The 16,510-nt window shown below is 33.1% G+C and overlaps 2 long non-coding RNA genes across 2 annotated transcripts; both read left to right on the forward strand.

The window, feature by feature from the left end:
- Positions 1 to 3,459: 3,459 nt before the first annotated feature.
- On the forward strand, positions 3,460 to 4,321 carry LOC148202511 (uncharacterized). Its single transcript, XR_015784700.1, has 2 exons — positions 3,460 to 3,574; positions 4,077 to 4,321. It is a non-coding gene; the product is annotated as an uncharacterized LOC148202511 (long non-coding RNA).
- Positions 4,322 to 12,071: 7,750 nt separating this feature from the next.
- Positions 12,072 to 13,207, forward strand: LOC148202512 (uncharacterized). Its single transcript, XR_015784756.1, has 2 exons — positions 12,072 to 12,187; positions 12,963 to 13,207. It is a non-coding gene; the product is annotated as an uncharacterized LOC148202512 (long non-coding RNA).
- The last annotated feature ends 3,303 nt before the right edge of the window (positions 13,208 to 16,510 follow it).

Here is a 16,510-nt window from a genome sequence, read left to right on the forward strand (position 1 = left end):
CAACCACCATCAGTAACAACGCCGTCAGCCGCCGTTAACAAGCGTCGCAAGTGATTTTCCATCCCTGCACCTTCGATTTTCGTCCACCACAACTTGGCCACCAAGAGCCACCACATTTCATCATGCCACCACAATCTCACCCCCTGTTCGAACCCAATCCTCACGCGTCATCTTGCACGACATTCACCATCGCAACCACTGCGAGTACTTCCGGTTCGTTCCTTCTCCTCGCAACCTACAAAATCAGACTCCCAAAATAGTAGAACCCATGCACAGATCAAGCAACCACCGCGAACTTGTTCATCTTCGTCGAATAACCACCATTTCTCCACCCCACCTCCAGAAACTAGAAACCACGAAGTCATAGAAATGCCACCAGCCCAAAGCCCCAAAATTGCGAAACCAATTCGCTTAAACCACAAACTTCCGTGAATCGCAATTCCTTGCAGAAAAACCCCAGTTCGAAACCCTAAACCAAAATTGTGATACACTAGAACACAAGGGCAGACCATCTTCGTCCATGAGGCCGGTAACACCTCTAACGGAGTGTCATGAGTTAATTAATAAAATTAAAAATTTAGCCAATATTTTTCTTCATTTATATTTCGTCAGGTAAACGAAAACCTGAAATGTTCAAACGTCTTAAAATAAATTTAAAACATAATAAAATTCCCGGAGCAAATAATTCTCATTTATCTCGTTGCGTTATTCGAGTCCTATCTAATCTACAATATCATCTACTTTCGTTCTGCTTAATCTACAACATCATCTACTTCCATAATCTACAACATCATCTACTTCCATACATGTACGATCATTGCAAATGAGACCACCATCAGAAAACAAAGGGTGAGTAACTAGAAATATAACATAGCATATAATTCAAAATATAAAATAATTGTTATAATCAATGAGAAGCATTGAAGTATTGAAGAAAATTTTATGATGATGAACTTGAAGCTTTGAAGGATTAATTACAAACTAGGTTAAAGCATTTTTGATGTAGATACATTTTAGTTGGCTTAGCTCTCAATTGTAAACCAAAAGAAGTCTTATAGTTTGTTGTTTAATATAGTTACCTTGTGGTAATAATCGATTATCTTAGGATTATCGATTATCACCGAAAAGTATAATTGATCAAGGTTCACAAATAATCGTTTACTACTTGGGATAAATGATTATCACCGAAATGAAACCCTTTATAACGGCCTAAAATAATCAATTATCATTAAAAGTTGCGATTTGTCTTTTCAGCTTCTGACCTAGGTTGAACCTTGGGCTATATATAGTGTTCTTCACCATTCTTAAAAGGTTACTTAAATCATTACAGAGCATAGAGAATAGTTTGCGGAAACTCTAAGTGTTTAAGAAAGCTTGAGGTTTGGAGCTTGAAGAAGGAGAAGCTTTACTTAGTGTGTCTAAATAGCAAGTGGTTCTCTACCTAACATAATCAAGTTGTTCATTCCCTCGTGTGTAGAAGGAAGGTGTTCTATTTTCTCTTATTAGATAAGAGAGGTTTTTCTAATCCATCTTGTATTTATTCCATATTGCATTTTGAACTACACTAATTAATAACTGAACGTAAAATATTTTGATTCGAACCAGTATAAAAATTATTTGTGTGAATCTTCTCATCTTATTCTATTTTATTTATTTCCATCGAAAAATTTAAAAAACAATCGTTTTTTTAATTAGAACCAATTCACCTTTCTCCACCTAGTTTTGCCTGAACATGCTCTTAAACATTTCACTACGTGATGCCGATTTAACCAATAACAACAACAATATTAATAAAAATAATAATAACAATATCAACATAATAATAATAACAATAAAAATATTAATAGCAATAACAACAACAATTATAATAATAATAACAATAACAATAATAATAACAGTAATAAATAACAACAATAATAATAATAATAATAATAATAACAATAATAACACTAATAAGAATAATAATAAAAATAATAACAACAATGAAACAATAATAATAATAACAATTACAATAACAATAATAACAATAATAACAATAATAATAATAATAACAATAATAACAACAATAATAATAATGATAATAATAATAATAAAAGTAATAATAATAATAATCCTAAAAAAATATATTGTTTTAATTATTTCATTCAAAAAAATAATTTTAATTTTTTTCCTCCTTGAAATAATTTATACAATTAAATATATTATTAACAATTATCATTTTATATTATTTTTACCACTAAAAGTTTTTTGGCAATATTTCATTTTTACTAATTAAACCATTTTTGTTAATAGTAAAATTTCTGTCATTAATTATTTTTATATTTTGTTGAAATATGAGAGTAATTGTCCATTTAAAATTACCTTATAAGGAATTTTGTAATTAATTATATTTATAGCCATTAACATTTGCACGTTATTATAAAGAGGAGCAGAAATTAAGATCTTCACAAAACTTTTTTAGTTAAATAGAATTCGTAGTCAATTATTTTTACTTAACTGTTACATCTTTATTTATTTCTATATATATAAAAAAAACTTAACCCATATTAATAAAAGAAAAATCTAATAGCACTTGTATTAAATTTTTGAATGATATATAAGAATATATTACACACAACCCACAATTTTAAAATTATTCCCTGATAAGATATTTAAAATTTAAAATAATTAAATATATAGATAAATAAAGAGAGAGAGACGTGCATGCGGAGGAATGATCACATGGTTTCCTACTAAACATAAAAAGTTTTCGTAACAATTAAAGTACCATAAATTGCACTTTCTCTTCTCAAGGGCTTTGGAATATTTAGAAAAATAAACCATTTTTTGATACAAATTTCTTAAAATAACCTAGTTTTTGTCATTAAATGCATTATTTGGATTGAGATAAAAGGAGTAATTGATTTGAGCATAAATTCGTAATAAAAAAAAATAACTTTTCATCGAAATATGAAAAGAATTGTCAATTTAAAATGACCTCATTATATGGTTAAAAATGAATGGTAACGGTGTAAGTACGTTTTGTCTATTTAAAATAAATATTTTTCGAAATAAAGAGATTCTAAATTAGAGGATCATAATGTTTTTCCTTCATTAGCCACAAAATTCTATTAAATGAAAGACAACCAAGCACTTGAGTGAATTCAAGATTCCACGATGTGAACACGAAGAGAAAAAGAGCTATATGCTTAGTTGCTCTAAATATATTAATGTAAAAAATATAAAATAAAATTATTTGGAATATTTGAAAATTGTGATTAATGTTTTCGCGATGATAAATATTACTACTGTACACTCTTCAGTGTTTTTCTATATTAAAAAGGAAATAGGATCAATTAACTGCTCTAAGTATATTATAACTTCTTTAAATAACAGTTTACAAAAAAATTAATAAGGGAAGTATTCTTATAATATTAAATGATTTCACACCAACTATTTTGTTTATATAAACCCTTCGCCTCATATTCAATCAGAATATCAACAACAATTTATCCTTATTCATATTGCTGTTTTGTTTCGGTGATGGCTAAGATTTCTTTCACTTTGATTTTCACTCTTACCCTAATCATTTCAGGTATATATAACAATTTTCTATATATTTCTTTTATTATCATCCAAATTCTATATAACCATTTTTTTATTACCCTAATCATATATGAAGTTTTACTGTTATTACTTGAGCATTCTCTTTATTTCTATTTCTACGTATCTCCTTTAATTATTTCTATTTCTACGTATCTCCTTTAATTATTTAGAAAACATTACACTTCCTTGAGTTCTTTAAAGATATTACCACTTGTACTGTATTAGAAGATTACACTGAGAAAAAGTTTATAAAGTATTTATTTAATTTTACTTTCTATGTTATTATATAGTTTCAGATAAACGCAACTGAGTAAATTTGTATGAGTTTTAAAGACACATTCTTCTGTTATTATATCATTTGACTTGCCAGCATATGAAATCAGAACAAAACCTTCTACTTGATTCTATATTTTTTATATCTGAAACTTAACCTGTATGTGATTTTTAATGAGAAATTGTCTTTTCTTTCTCTTCCTTTTACATTTTGATAGCTATTTCAAGAACAAGTGGAGCAATGCCAGGAAAAAAATGTACGAGAATATTGAATCCATATGCATGCATGTACAGTTGTAATGGGGATTGTCAGGATCAATATCACGGAATTGGATATTGCGTTGAATATCCTCAAAATTATAAATGTGTTTGTGTATACGATTGTCCTAGTTAGAAGGAAATGTCCTATGATGTTCAATTTGAAATACGCAATAATAAGAAAATAAAATGATTTCTGCTGTTACTCTATATTGTTAACAGTTGAAGCTTTGGTGTAGTGTATCAATATTTTAGTCTTTGAGGAAGTAATAGAAATGTACTTAGCCAATGATTTCTAGGCATAAATCGTCTAACAGTAGAATTAATGGAGAAAATAAGATTTGAGAACGAGAAAGGACATGTAGAGTCTTCTTGCTTACTATTTTTTTTTTTCTGAATTCAGATGAGTATTGTGACCAAATAATGAAAGAGTTCAATAATATCATTTAATTCGATTGGTGCATTTAAAATGTAAATAATCAATTCAAATTTGCGGACACCAGACCATTTTAATAATCCTTTTAGAGAGAGAAAAAAAATCGAAATATCATGTTTTATAGAAAAAAATGGAGTGAAAAAAAAACAAAAGAAAAGAAGAGAAATAGATAAGAGGATTATTTGGTTGAAATAAAATAACTAAATACTAAAATAAAAACTACTATTATATGATTTTTAAAACTAATAAAAATAAATATTATTATTTATTGTGAATGTAATTTGGTGTTAATATGTAATTATTTTTTATTACTAACAGCTTTTTTGTCATTTTATTTTATTTGTTTTATTATTCACAATAATATTATTATTATCATTTATTTTTTTACTACTATCCTAATAAAAAGAATCACGTTTAAAGGATATAGTGAATATGTATAACAATATATATTGGAATTTCTTATATAATATATATATATATATATATATATATATATATATATATATATATATATATATATATATATATATATATATATATATTCTTTGAGGAGATTATTTCTACGTCGTAGACTAATACTTGGAGTCAAAACTAACTTATACAAAGTATTCAACACTTCTAAAAATGGATCTTGAGATATATGGGCACATTCCCAAAATTATGTATTAACATTATTATATTTTATTAGTTATTATCTTTGTCTGATATTTTAAGTTCAAAAGTATCATTCACTCTCATATTCATTATACTTATAATCATTATCACATTTTTTTCTATGGATGGATCTTTTCACTGATCACACTTCGAGTTTGATCCATACTACTCGATAATAATAGTCTGACATACAAGGAGTGTCTATTCTTTTGAGTATATCAGTCTCTCAATTGAAAATAATTTTGATAATAACAAAACACTGAGACTACTAACCAAGAAGTCTCTAGTTATATGAGCAACAAAACTTGACAAATAAAGGAGAGTGTCTAATTGTTAGAACAATTTTCCAAGATTTAAAAAAAACAAGATCATCAATAATGTAAACTTTATATAATTTTCTTGACGTAAATACATATTTTTTTAAAAGCAATATTTCATCCCTTATAAGAGTGAAGGAGACCACAAAATCCGCTTTTGAAATACAAAGAAGAAATAGAATGATAATACTTTTTAGAACTACAAAGCATAAGTGCAGCTTGGTTTCCAACTTGGTAAGCAACTTCTGATCAACCTTCATTGCACAAAACAAATAGAGAATTTAGGGACTCCCTTAGCTTCACAATGCATATTCTTAAATGGTTGTTTGGTCTTATTTAATGGGTTGGTTGACAAAATTTTCGTGTACAATTGTGTACTAAAGTACCCTACTGGTTAAAGTTTCAATCTGGTGCTACCAAACTCGTTGAACCATCATAGATAAGGAGTCATAAGATGAAACATGCACCACAGGAAAGTAGAATCAAACGAAAGACAGAATTGCTTTGATGGAACCTGAAACAACCCTTGACAATAGTAGTAGGAATGTACAAAACTAGAGAAAAAGGTTTCTAAGAAACAAACCTAAGCTATTACTACTACAACCCTACTAAGGAAGCACTATTTAAACGGGTTTCTAAATGACCAGTCAAGCCTTTATATAGGCTAAAGCAAAGAGCTAAAATTGGAAAAATGAATGAACAAGACAAGTAACAAACCCTTGGTCTCGAACAATAGTCACCAACAAACCCTTGGTCTCGAACAAACCCTCCAATGAAGCGCCACCAAAGTCGGCTTCTGTGAATGGTTGTGCGAAGGATGAAGATGGCGTCCGTGAATGAAAGTTTGCCAAGGAGGTTCGAAGCAACCAATTTAGCGAAAAGCTGGCGAGGGTTCAATGGCTCGAAGAAGAAAGCGAAATTCTTTGGTTCGAAAAATGAAAGATAGGTTAGGGAAACCCAAGTTTTGGGGTTTATTAATCGAGCATCTTACTAACGGTCATATATCCTTCGGTAAGGTAATTCACCAAGCCAAAATCGACGGCCTAGAGGCCGTCGGTAATATTCCATCGTAAATCATGTGTTTTCCTGTATTGTGCGAAACCAATTCGCTTAAACCACAAACTTTCGTGAATCGCAATTCCTTGTGGAAAAACTCGAATTTGAAACCCTAAATCAAAATCGCGACGCACCAGAACACAAGACCAGACCATTTTCATCCATGAGGAATGTAATACCTCTAACGGAGTGCCACGAGTTAATTAATAAAATCTGAAAATTTTGCCAATTTTTTTTTTCATTTATATAATGTCGCGGAAATGAAAACCTCAAATGTTCAAACGTTTTATAACATAAAATTCAAGCCTTACAATTATTGAAATCCATTCTTCAAAATATAAAATAACTTTAAAACGTAATAAAATCCCAGCAGTAAATAATTCTCATTTTTCTCGTCACCCTACTTGAACCCTTCCTAATCTGCAACATCATATACTTCCACACAAGTACAATCATTGCAGGTGGAACCACAACCACAACAAGAAAAGGTGAGTAATTAGGAATATAACATAGCATACAATTCAAAATATAAAATAACTATTACCAATGAGAAACATTGAAGGTTTGATTTGATGATGATGAACTTAAAGCTTTGAAGGATTAATTAGAAACTATGTTAAAAACATTTTTGTTGTAGATGCTTTGTAGTAGGCTTAGCTCTCATTTGTAAACCAAAAGAGGTATTGTAGTTTGATGTTTAACATAGCTATATTGTGGCAATAATCGATTACCTCGAAGGATAATCGATTACCATGTGAAAAATAAGAAAACACTTCAATTCGGCAATAATCAATTATCTCTCAGGATAATCGATTCTCAATGAAAAGTTTAATTAACCAAGGTTCACGAATAATCCTTTATTACATGGGATAATTGATTACCACTAAAATGAAACCATTTATAATGTCCTAATCGATTATCACTAGAAGTTGCGAGCTATCTTTTCAGGTTTTGACATAGCTTGAACCTTGGGCTATATATAGTGTTTGTCCAAATTCTTAAAAGGTTACTTAAACCATTATAGAGGACAGAGAATAGTTTGAGGAAAGTCTAAGTGTTTGAGAAAGCTTGAGGTTCAGTGCTTGAAGAAGGAGAAGCTTTACTCGGTGTGTTTGAGTTGGAAGTAGTTCTCTACTAAGCAGAATCAAGTCTTTCATTCTCTCGCGTGTTGAAGGAAGATGTTCTGTCATCTCTTATCGGTTAAGAGAGGTGTTTTCTAATCCATCTTGTATTCATTCCATATTGTATTTTCAACTACGTTTTAGTCAAATGTTAATCACTCTTTTTAGAGGAATTAACAACTAAACGTAGAATCTTTTGATTTGAACCAATATAAAAATTACTTGTGTGAATCCTCTCATCCTTACTTTATTTTATTTATTTCCATTGAAGAAATTTTTTAAGAAATTCGATTTTTTTTAATTAGAACCAATTCACCCTTCTCCTAATGGTTTTGCCCGATCATGCTCTTAAATACTCCGCTATGTGATACTGATTCCAACAATAACAACAACCATATTAATAACAACAATAATACTAATGACAATATAATATTAATAATAACAATAAGAATAATAATAGTAATAACAACAACACTAATAATAATGACAATAATAATAATAATAATAATAATAATAATAACAACAACAACAACAATAGTAATAACAACAATAATAACTACAACAATAATAATAACAACAATAACAATAACAATAATAATAACAATTGTTAAAATATAATGACTTAGTTTCTCAAACCAAGAAGGGGGGGGGGGGGGGGGGTTTGAATTGGTGAAGTGTAAAAATATAAGGTTTCAAAATCTATTTCACAAAATAAGATGTTTTTACACTTTTCTTGAATCGCAAGTTAAAAGATATGCAATGCAGTAGTAAGCTTAATCGAATATACTGACAACTTAATCGACTTAATAAAAGAGTGTAGGGATCAGAAAATTCAAACGCTGATTTTTATACTGGTTCGGCCAACCTACCTACATCCAGTGTCCTTCCAACCACAGGAAGCAAATGCACTATAAAGATCAAGGTTTTTACAACAAGGTTTTTATAGAGACCTCACGTCAAAAGTGTAAAACACCTCTCTAACCGTCTAATCTAAATATAGGCAACAAACAAACAAGACCAACAACAAGAACACCCTCTTCTATTGTCTATCCCTTTGAGGCACCCTTAAAGTCAAGAACATTGTTCTTCTTCCTGCAAACACCACAGGGAATCCAAGTCAATCTTCAAAGATTGCAAATCCTAATCACGTAGAATACACCCAGTTGTGCAGATTGATCGAACGTTCAAATCAGCAAGCCCTTCTTCTCAAGAAACCTCAAGTCTTTGATCACCACGATCAATCTTGGTTCTTGGAGCTTTTACTTTCTCTATAAGATCACACAGCTTTCTGTAAAAGATATGAAAGTGTCAAATGCACAAAAGTTCTTACAGATTCAAATCAACGTCAATTTATAGTAATACACACATCGGACACATTTTAATCGATTTAGCTACTAATGTAGTCAAATACATCTTGCAGTTATAACAGACTAACATCAGTCAAGCTCATTAATTGAATATACATTTGATATAGTCGACTTACGATAAATGTTTGGTCAATATATTTAAAAGTATGACTGTTAAGACAGTTATGTCAAACATTCAATCAGTTTTCAAAATAACAACCAACTTAGTCGAATACAAATTGCATGCAGTCGATTAAGAAAAATCACTTAGCACATTTTTGAAAAATTTTCTCTTCAAAATAACTCACAACACACTTGATAAAAGTTTGTGCAAACACACGATTTTTAATCGATTCATACCATAATGTAATCGACTTAAAATTGTTGTTTTGCTACACATTAAAGTTCAACCAAAGTGCATGTGGTTTTCCATTTCCAAAAACTTATGTCATACATACACATATAAAATCACATATTAAACACAATGATATGCAATGAACAATACAATCATGTTCACAAATATGCTTATACAAATTTATCACAGTAAACAAACGCATATAACATGTAAGCATAGAACATGTAACACATAATACTCATGTGTTATTAATTATGTGTTGTCATCATAAAAAAACACAGATATCACTGAGATTGTGGGTTTAACTAAATCAGTGCTCCCCTATCAACAATCTTAACAACAATAATAGGACCAATAATAATAATAATAATAATAATAATAAAAGTAATAATAATAATAATAATCCTAAAAATTGTTTCCTCCTTATAATAATTTTTACAATTAAATATATTATTAACAATTAATATTTTATATTACTTTTATCACTAAAAGCATTTTGGTAACATTTCATAGAGCTGTCAAAACGAGTAACCCGACCTGACCCGACACGACCCAACCCGGCTCATTTATTAGCGAGCCGAAAAAATTTGAACCCGACCCGACCCAGCACGAGTTGGTGGGTTAAACGGGTTGGCTCATTGGCTCTTCTGAGATTCTTATAACATGTTACTTTGATTGATCAAATTGAAACAGTAATAATTAGACCAATTGATATAAAAGAAAATGAAACAAAAAACTCTATTGTTATATATTCTAAGCTATCAAGCATAAAATTTTTCCAATTTAGTTTAATGAGACATACACAACTGTTTGACCAAAAAACTACATATAGCAGTTAACAAAAATATATAGTAGCCGACGCCGTTAACAAAAATATACAACACTAAAAGCTCTACTGCGAAGTAAATGTTGTGTGTTTTGAATAATTAATTTTATTTCAATTAAAAAAATAAGATTTGAATAATTAATTTAATTAATTTGATTTCAATACAAAAAAATAGGTGGGTTGGTAAGCCAACCCAGCTCACCACGGGTTCAACTCGGGTGAGTCGGGTTCTTAGAGAGCCGGGTCAAAATTAGCTCGCATCAATATTTTTACATTTTTTCAACCCAACCCGACTCAAACCCGTGGTGAGCCGGGTTGGCTCACGAGTTTGAACCCATTTTGACAGCACTAATATTTCATTTCTATCAATTAAAACATTTTTGTTATCTATCACATTAGTTAAATCATAGACTAATTTTTATAAACTTTATTTTCAAATTCACTCTCACTCACATCTAAATTCTTGAAAAAGAATTCAAATTAATCTTAAATCTCAAATCCATCCGCTACCTATCTATCAAATTCATTCTTTAATATGAGCACAGCCTAAGGGATTTGAATATTTAAAAAAGAATCTACCATTTTTTGAAACAAATTTATTAAAATAATATAATTTTGTCATAAGGCATTAGTTGGATTGAGATAAAAGGAGTAATACATTTGAGGATTAATTCGTAATAAAAAATTTATATTTTATTGAAATATGAAAATAATTGTCCATTTAAAATCACCTTATAAGCAATTTTGTCATTAATTATTTTATAGTCATTAATTTTTGAACGTTATTATAAAGAGGAGCAGAAGTTAAGATCTTCACCAAACTGTTTTAGTTAAATAGAATTCGTAGCCAATTATTTTTACTTAACTGTTTTATCTTTATATATTTATATATGTAAAAAAAAATAACCCATATTAATAAAAGACAAATCTCATAGCACTTGTATTAAATTTTTGAATGATAAATAAGAATATATTACACAAAACCCACTATTTTAAAATTATAATTCCCTGATAGGATATTTAAAATTTAAAATAATTAAATATCTAGATAAATAAAGAGAAAGAGAGACGTGCATGCGGAGGAAAGATCACATGGTTTTCTACTAAACATAAAACGTTTTCGTAACAATTAAAGTACCATAAATTGCACTTTCTCTTCTCAGTTTAAGGGCGTTAGAATATTTAGAAAAGAATAAAGCATTCTTTGATACAAATTTCTTAAAATAACCTAGTTTTTGTCATTAAATGCATTATTTGGATTGAGATAAAATGAGTAATTGATTTGAGCATAAATTGGTAATAAAAAAAATATTTTTTTTATTGAAATACGAAAAAAAATGTCAATTTAAAATCACCTTATTATATGGTTAAAATTGAATGGTAACGGTGTAAGTACGTTTTATCTATTTAAAAAAAATATTTTTCGAAATAAAGAGATTCTAAATTAGAGGATCGACAATGTTTTTCCTTCATTAGCCACAAAATTGTATTAAATGAAAGAACTAAATTAAATGACAACCAAGCACTTGAGTGAATTCAAGATTCCACGATGAGAACACGAAGAGAAAAAGAGTTATATGCTTAGTTGCTCTAAATATATTAATGTAAAAAATATAAAATAAAATTATTTGGAATATTTGAAAATTGTGATTAATGTTTTCGTGATGATAAATATTAATACTGTGTTTTTCTATATTTAAATGGAAATAGGATCAATTAACCGCTCTAAGTATAGAATAAATTCTTTAAATAAGAGTTTCAATACATGTTTACAAAAATTAATAAGGGAACGTATTCTTATAAATGATTTCACACCAACTATTTTGTTTATATAAACCCTTCGCCTCATATTCAATCAGAATATCAACAACAATTTATCCTTATTCATATTGCTGTTTTGTTTCGGTGATGGCTAAGATTTCTTTCACTTTGATTTTCACTCTTACCCTAATCATTACAGGTATATATATATAACCATTTTTCTATATATTTTTTTATTATCATCCAAATTCTATATAACCATTTTTTATTACCCTAATCATAGTTTTATTTAGGCATGTGATGATCTCCCGTGTATTAGTTTGGATATAAAAATACTTCAATTTAAAAAAAATGAAATATACGAATTCAAACTACTTGAGTGGATACATCTAGAAAATTCAACATCAATTACCACAAAAAATAATATCTTCATCTTTAATCTAAAAATATTAATAAAAAGTAAATTCTTTTTGAGCATCTATATAAAAGAAAAAGTTATAAATCTTAGAAAATGTAACCATATTTATCGTAGAGTAAATTAAACTATTCATATATGAAGTTTTACTGTTACTACTTGAGCATTCTCTTTATTTCTATTTCTACGTATCTCCTTTAATTATTTCTATTTCTACGTATCTCCTTTAATTATTTAGAAAACATTACACTTCCTTGAGTTCTTTAAAAATATTACCACTTGTACTGTATTAGAAGATTACACTGAGAAAAAGTTTATAAAGAAATTATTTAATTTTACTTTCTATGTTATTATATAGTTTCAGATAAACGCAACTGAGTAAATTTGTATGAGTTTTAAAGACACATATTTCTGTTATTATATCATTTGACTGGGCAGCATATGAAGTCAAAACAAAGCCTTCTACCTGATTCTACATTTTTTATATCTGAAACTTAACCTGTATGTGATTTTTAATGAGAAATTGTCTTTTCTTTCTTTTCCTTTTACATTTTGATAGCTATTTCAAGAACAAGTGGAGCAATGCCAGGAAAAAAATGTATGCTAGTATTGGATCCATATGCATGCATATACAGTTGTAATGCGAATTGTCAGGATCAATATCACGGAATTGGATATTGCGTTGAATATCCTCAAAATTATAAATGTGTTTGTGTATATGATTGTCCTAGTTAGAAGGACATGTCCTATAATGTTCAATTTGAAATACGCAATAATAAGAAAATAAAATGATTTCTGCTGTTACTCTATATTGTTAACAGTTGAAGCTTTGGTGTAGTGTATGAATATTTTAGTCTTTGAGGAAGTAATAGAAATGTACTTAGCCAATGATTTCTAAGCATAAAACGTCTAACAGTAGAACTAATGGGGAAAGTAAGTGTTGAACGAGAAAGAACATGTAGAGTCTTCTTGCTTTTTTTTTTTCCTGAATTTAGATGGGTATTATGATCAATGAAAGAGTTCAAAAATAGCATTAATTCGATTGGTGCATTGAAAAATTCAATAATCCATGTATAGAGAAAATAAATAAAATAGAAAATATTAGAAATATGATGTTTTATTGAAAAAAAATGGAGTTGTTTCGGATGTGTAGGGCTGTGCTCTCTTAATTCTCCCAGTTCTCCCGTTATCTCGCTCCAACGGCTGGCTTCTCTTCCAGTCTTGGTTTCCTCGTTGGCCCTGAGGGGTGGATACCTGCAAAAGGTTCTCCGATGCCAAAGTCAGTTTCAGAGCAGTGGCTTTTCTTAGGGATAGTAATAAATGTGCATTCAATGTAACCTATCTACCACTCACCCTGAACTTGTATTTATAGTTTTCGCTATGGGCTTGGGATTAGTAAAAGGTTAATCACGGCCCATGACAGCCCAATAGCTTCTAAACTCTACTTACCTTAAACCAAGTCGATTCTCATTAAGCCAGGACGATTAGTAGCTTGGCCGGCCATTTGTCACGAGGTCTAATAATCGGGCGGCCGGCCTTGGGATGTGGAACTCATTTCGTATAATATGGGCGCCCGCCCCCATCGTACTCAAACGTCACTATGTTATTGGTAATGTAATCTCACGGGTTTGCAATGTTTGAAATGGGCGGGCGGTCATTAACCAGTCTAATATCGTGTTGAAATGGGCGTCCTTCCGTAGGGCGCCCGCCCCTTGCTGGTACACAAGCCCCCCAAGTCCTAGTGCACGTAGTGGACGTAGGATTTCAATTGTAGCGTGGATTTGGGCCAGTAGTCCGCGTCTGGGCCGTGTGCTGTGGGCTTTTTTGAATTTGGACTTTTGGCGGGAAGAACACGTGGTTCCCTCCTAGTGGCGGAAGGGGGAGCGTCTTCGTATCTGGAGCGTTGATCGTGCTAAATCTGGACGGCGAGGATGTGTCCAACGGTTACTAAACTTCTCCTATAAATAGGGGATGGGACGTGGTCATTTTCACTCGTCTTCATCATTCAAGATTTCTTATTCTTTTTCCCTCAGGTAATAAATGGCAGTTACTTCTATCGAGTCGGGTTCTGAGTCTTCGAGCGGAGTCCGGGGAGGGGCGGCAGGGAGCGGCGGTGATTCTCTAAGCTCGGTTTCTTCTCATTTTTTGGAGGAGGCGGTTGGGTCCTCTGGGGCGGATCCAGAGGTGCCGGTCGTCATGGGCGATCGGATATTTCATGGCGTGCCCATGTTCTTGCTTAAGGGCGGTATTCGTGTTGACGGCTCTCCTTTCGAGCCGGACGGTCAAGGGGTAGTGGTGAGCGAGGGGGCTCCTTATGTTCCTAGCCTGTTTGCTTCCGCCTATCCCTTTCGTCAAGATTTGGAGCAGAGGGTCGGCCGGACCCACATTGTCCGGGACGTAGAAGATTCCCGGTTGATTCGTGCGGGAGTTAGTCTGAGGAACGAAAGGGTTTACTATGGGAAGAGAGCAAGCCCGGATGACTTCTTCTATGTGTACTTGACCTTCTTCACCCATCTTCATCTCCGGGTGCCTTTCACCAAGTTCCAGATGGCCGTCCTTCGAGAGGTGAATGTGGCTCCTACCCAGTTGCATCCTAACTCTTGGGCGGTTGTGCAAGCATTTTTGGCCATGTGTTTAGCTGTGGGGGTTACTCCCACTATCCCTGTGTTTTTCCATTTCTTTGAAGTTCGTCCAGCCCCCAACGACGGATGGGTCTCTTTTACCTCTGTTAGGGAGAGGACTTTGTTCCGCCCGTTCTCTGATTCTTTCAAGAACTTCAAGCAGTACTATTTCAAAATAATAATTGATTCAACCGGCCGCCATGAATTCCATGACGCTGATGGGAGGCCGTTGTTCCCCTTTTACTGGACGAAGGATCCCGGCGAATAAAGGCGACTTCCGTAGGAGCCTTATCAGCATCCGACTTAGAGGCTGTGCGCACCATCAATTCCCTCCCCCGCCGGATTTCCGCTCGATATTTGGTCGAATGCCTTAGTCTTGAGGATTATGGACAAAAGGCGTTCGGTATGGTATTATTATATTGAGTCTTTATCTTTAATGTACTGACGTTAACTTTTCTGAATTGTTTTGTTTCTTCTCAGAGCCCATGACGACCCCTATCCCCCGCCAATCCAACTTTATGGCCGCCCGGAAGAAGACCGAGGCTAACTCATCGTCGGCCAAGCCAGCAAATGTTTCCGCCATGCCTCGTCCGCCCCCTCCACGACGTTCTATATCCGGCGACCGTGTGCCGCCTGTTCGCCTGGCTCAGAAGGCAGGAGGCCCCTCAGCTGATGAAGTTGCGGGGGCGGGCGTCCAGGCGCCAGGTTCTGGTCCTCAGCAAGATCTGGCGGCCGTTCACGTGGATCCGTCCTTGAGGCGGCCACCGCCTCTGCTGCTCCCTTGATCCGCAAAAGAAAGGGTCATGCTGCCGAGGGACGCAAAGACAAGGAGGGCTCCTCGTCTCGATCAGCGTCAAAGAAAGCCCGCAAGGGCAAAGATAAAGAGAAAGATCGGGAGAAGGTCCCGGCCGTTCCCTTGCCAGGCGGCATCTTCAGTCCGGCGTTTAGTATGAGCGACCGGGCCAAGTTCCATATGAGCTCTTCCCAACGGGCGCTCATTGAGCCTCTCTCCGAACTGGAACTGACTAACGCTATGTTGGAGATGTCCACCCGGACGTCCGCCCTGGCCTGGTATTTGAAGGAGTTCGCCGATCGTCCGGGAGTGGCGGAGGTTCGTGCCGCGCTGGACGCCGAGAAGAAGAACTCAGCCTCCCTCCAGCTGGCGATGGAGCAGATGCTCCTGGTTCAAGATGATTATGATAAAAAAATTGAGCAGCTTGAGGCTGATCTTGAGAAGTCCCAGAGGGAAGCTACGGAAGGTTTGGCAGCCGCCCGGGGCGAGCAAGAGCGCATGGCCGAGGAAGGGCGCCAGCTGAGGGCGGAGGTGGCCCGCCTAAAGGATGCCGAGGCCGAATGTTCCAAGGCGAATGAGGCCCTCTCCCTTGACTTTGCCAAGGCCGAGGAGAAGATTGCCGAGCTGGATTCGACGATTGTGTTCGAACACGAGGAAGGGTTCAACAAGGCCCTGCGCCAAGTGTCTCTTCTG

The sequence above is a fragment of the Vigna umbellata genome, chromosome 3 (assembly GCF_029865625.1).
Source record: "Vigna umbellata cultivar VRB3 chromosome 3, Vumbellata_1.0, whole genome shotgun sequence".
Classification (NCBI taxonomy): Eukaryota; Viridiplantae; Streptophyta; class Magnoliopsida; order Fabales; family Fabaceae; genus Vigna; species Vigna umbellata.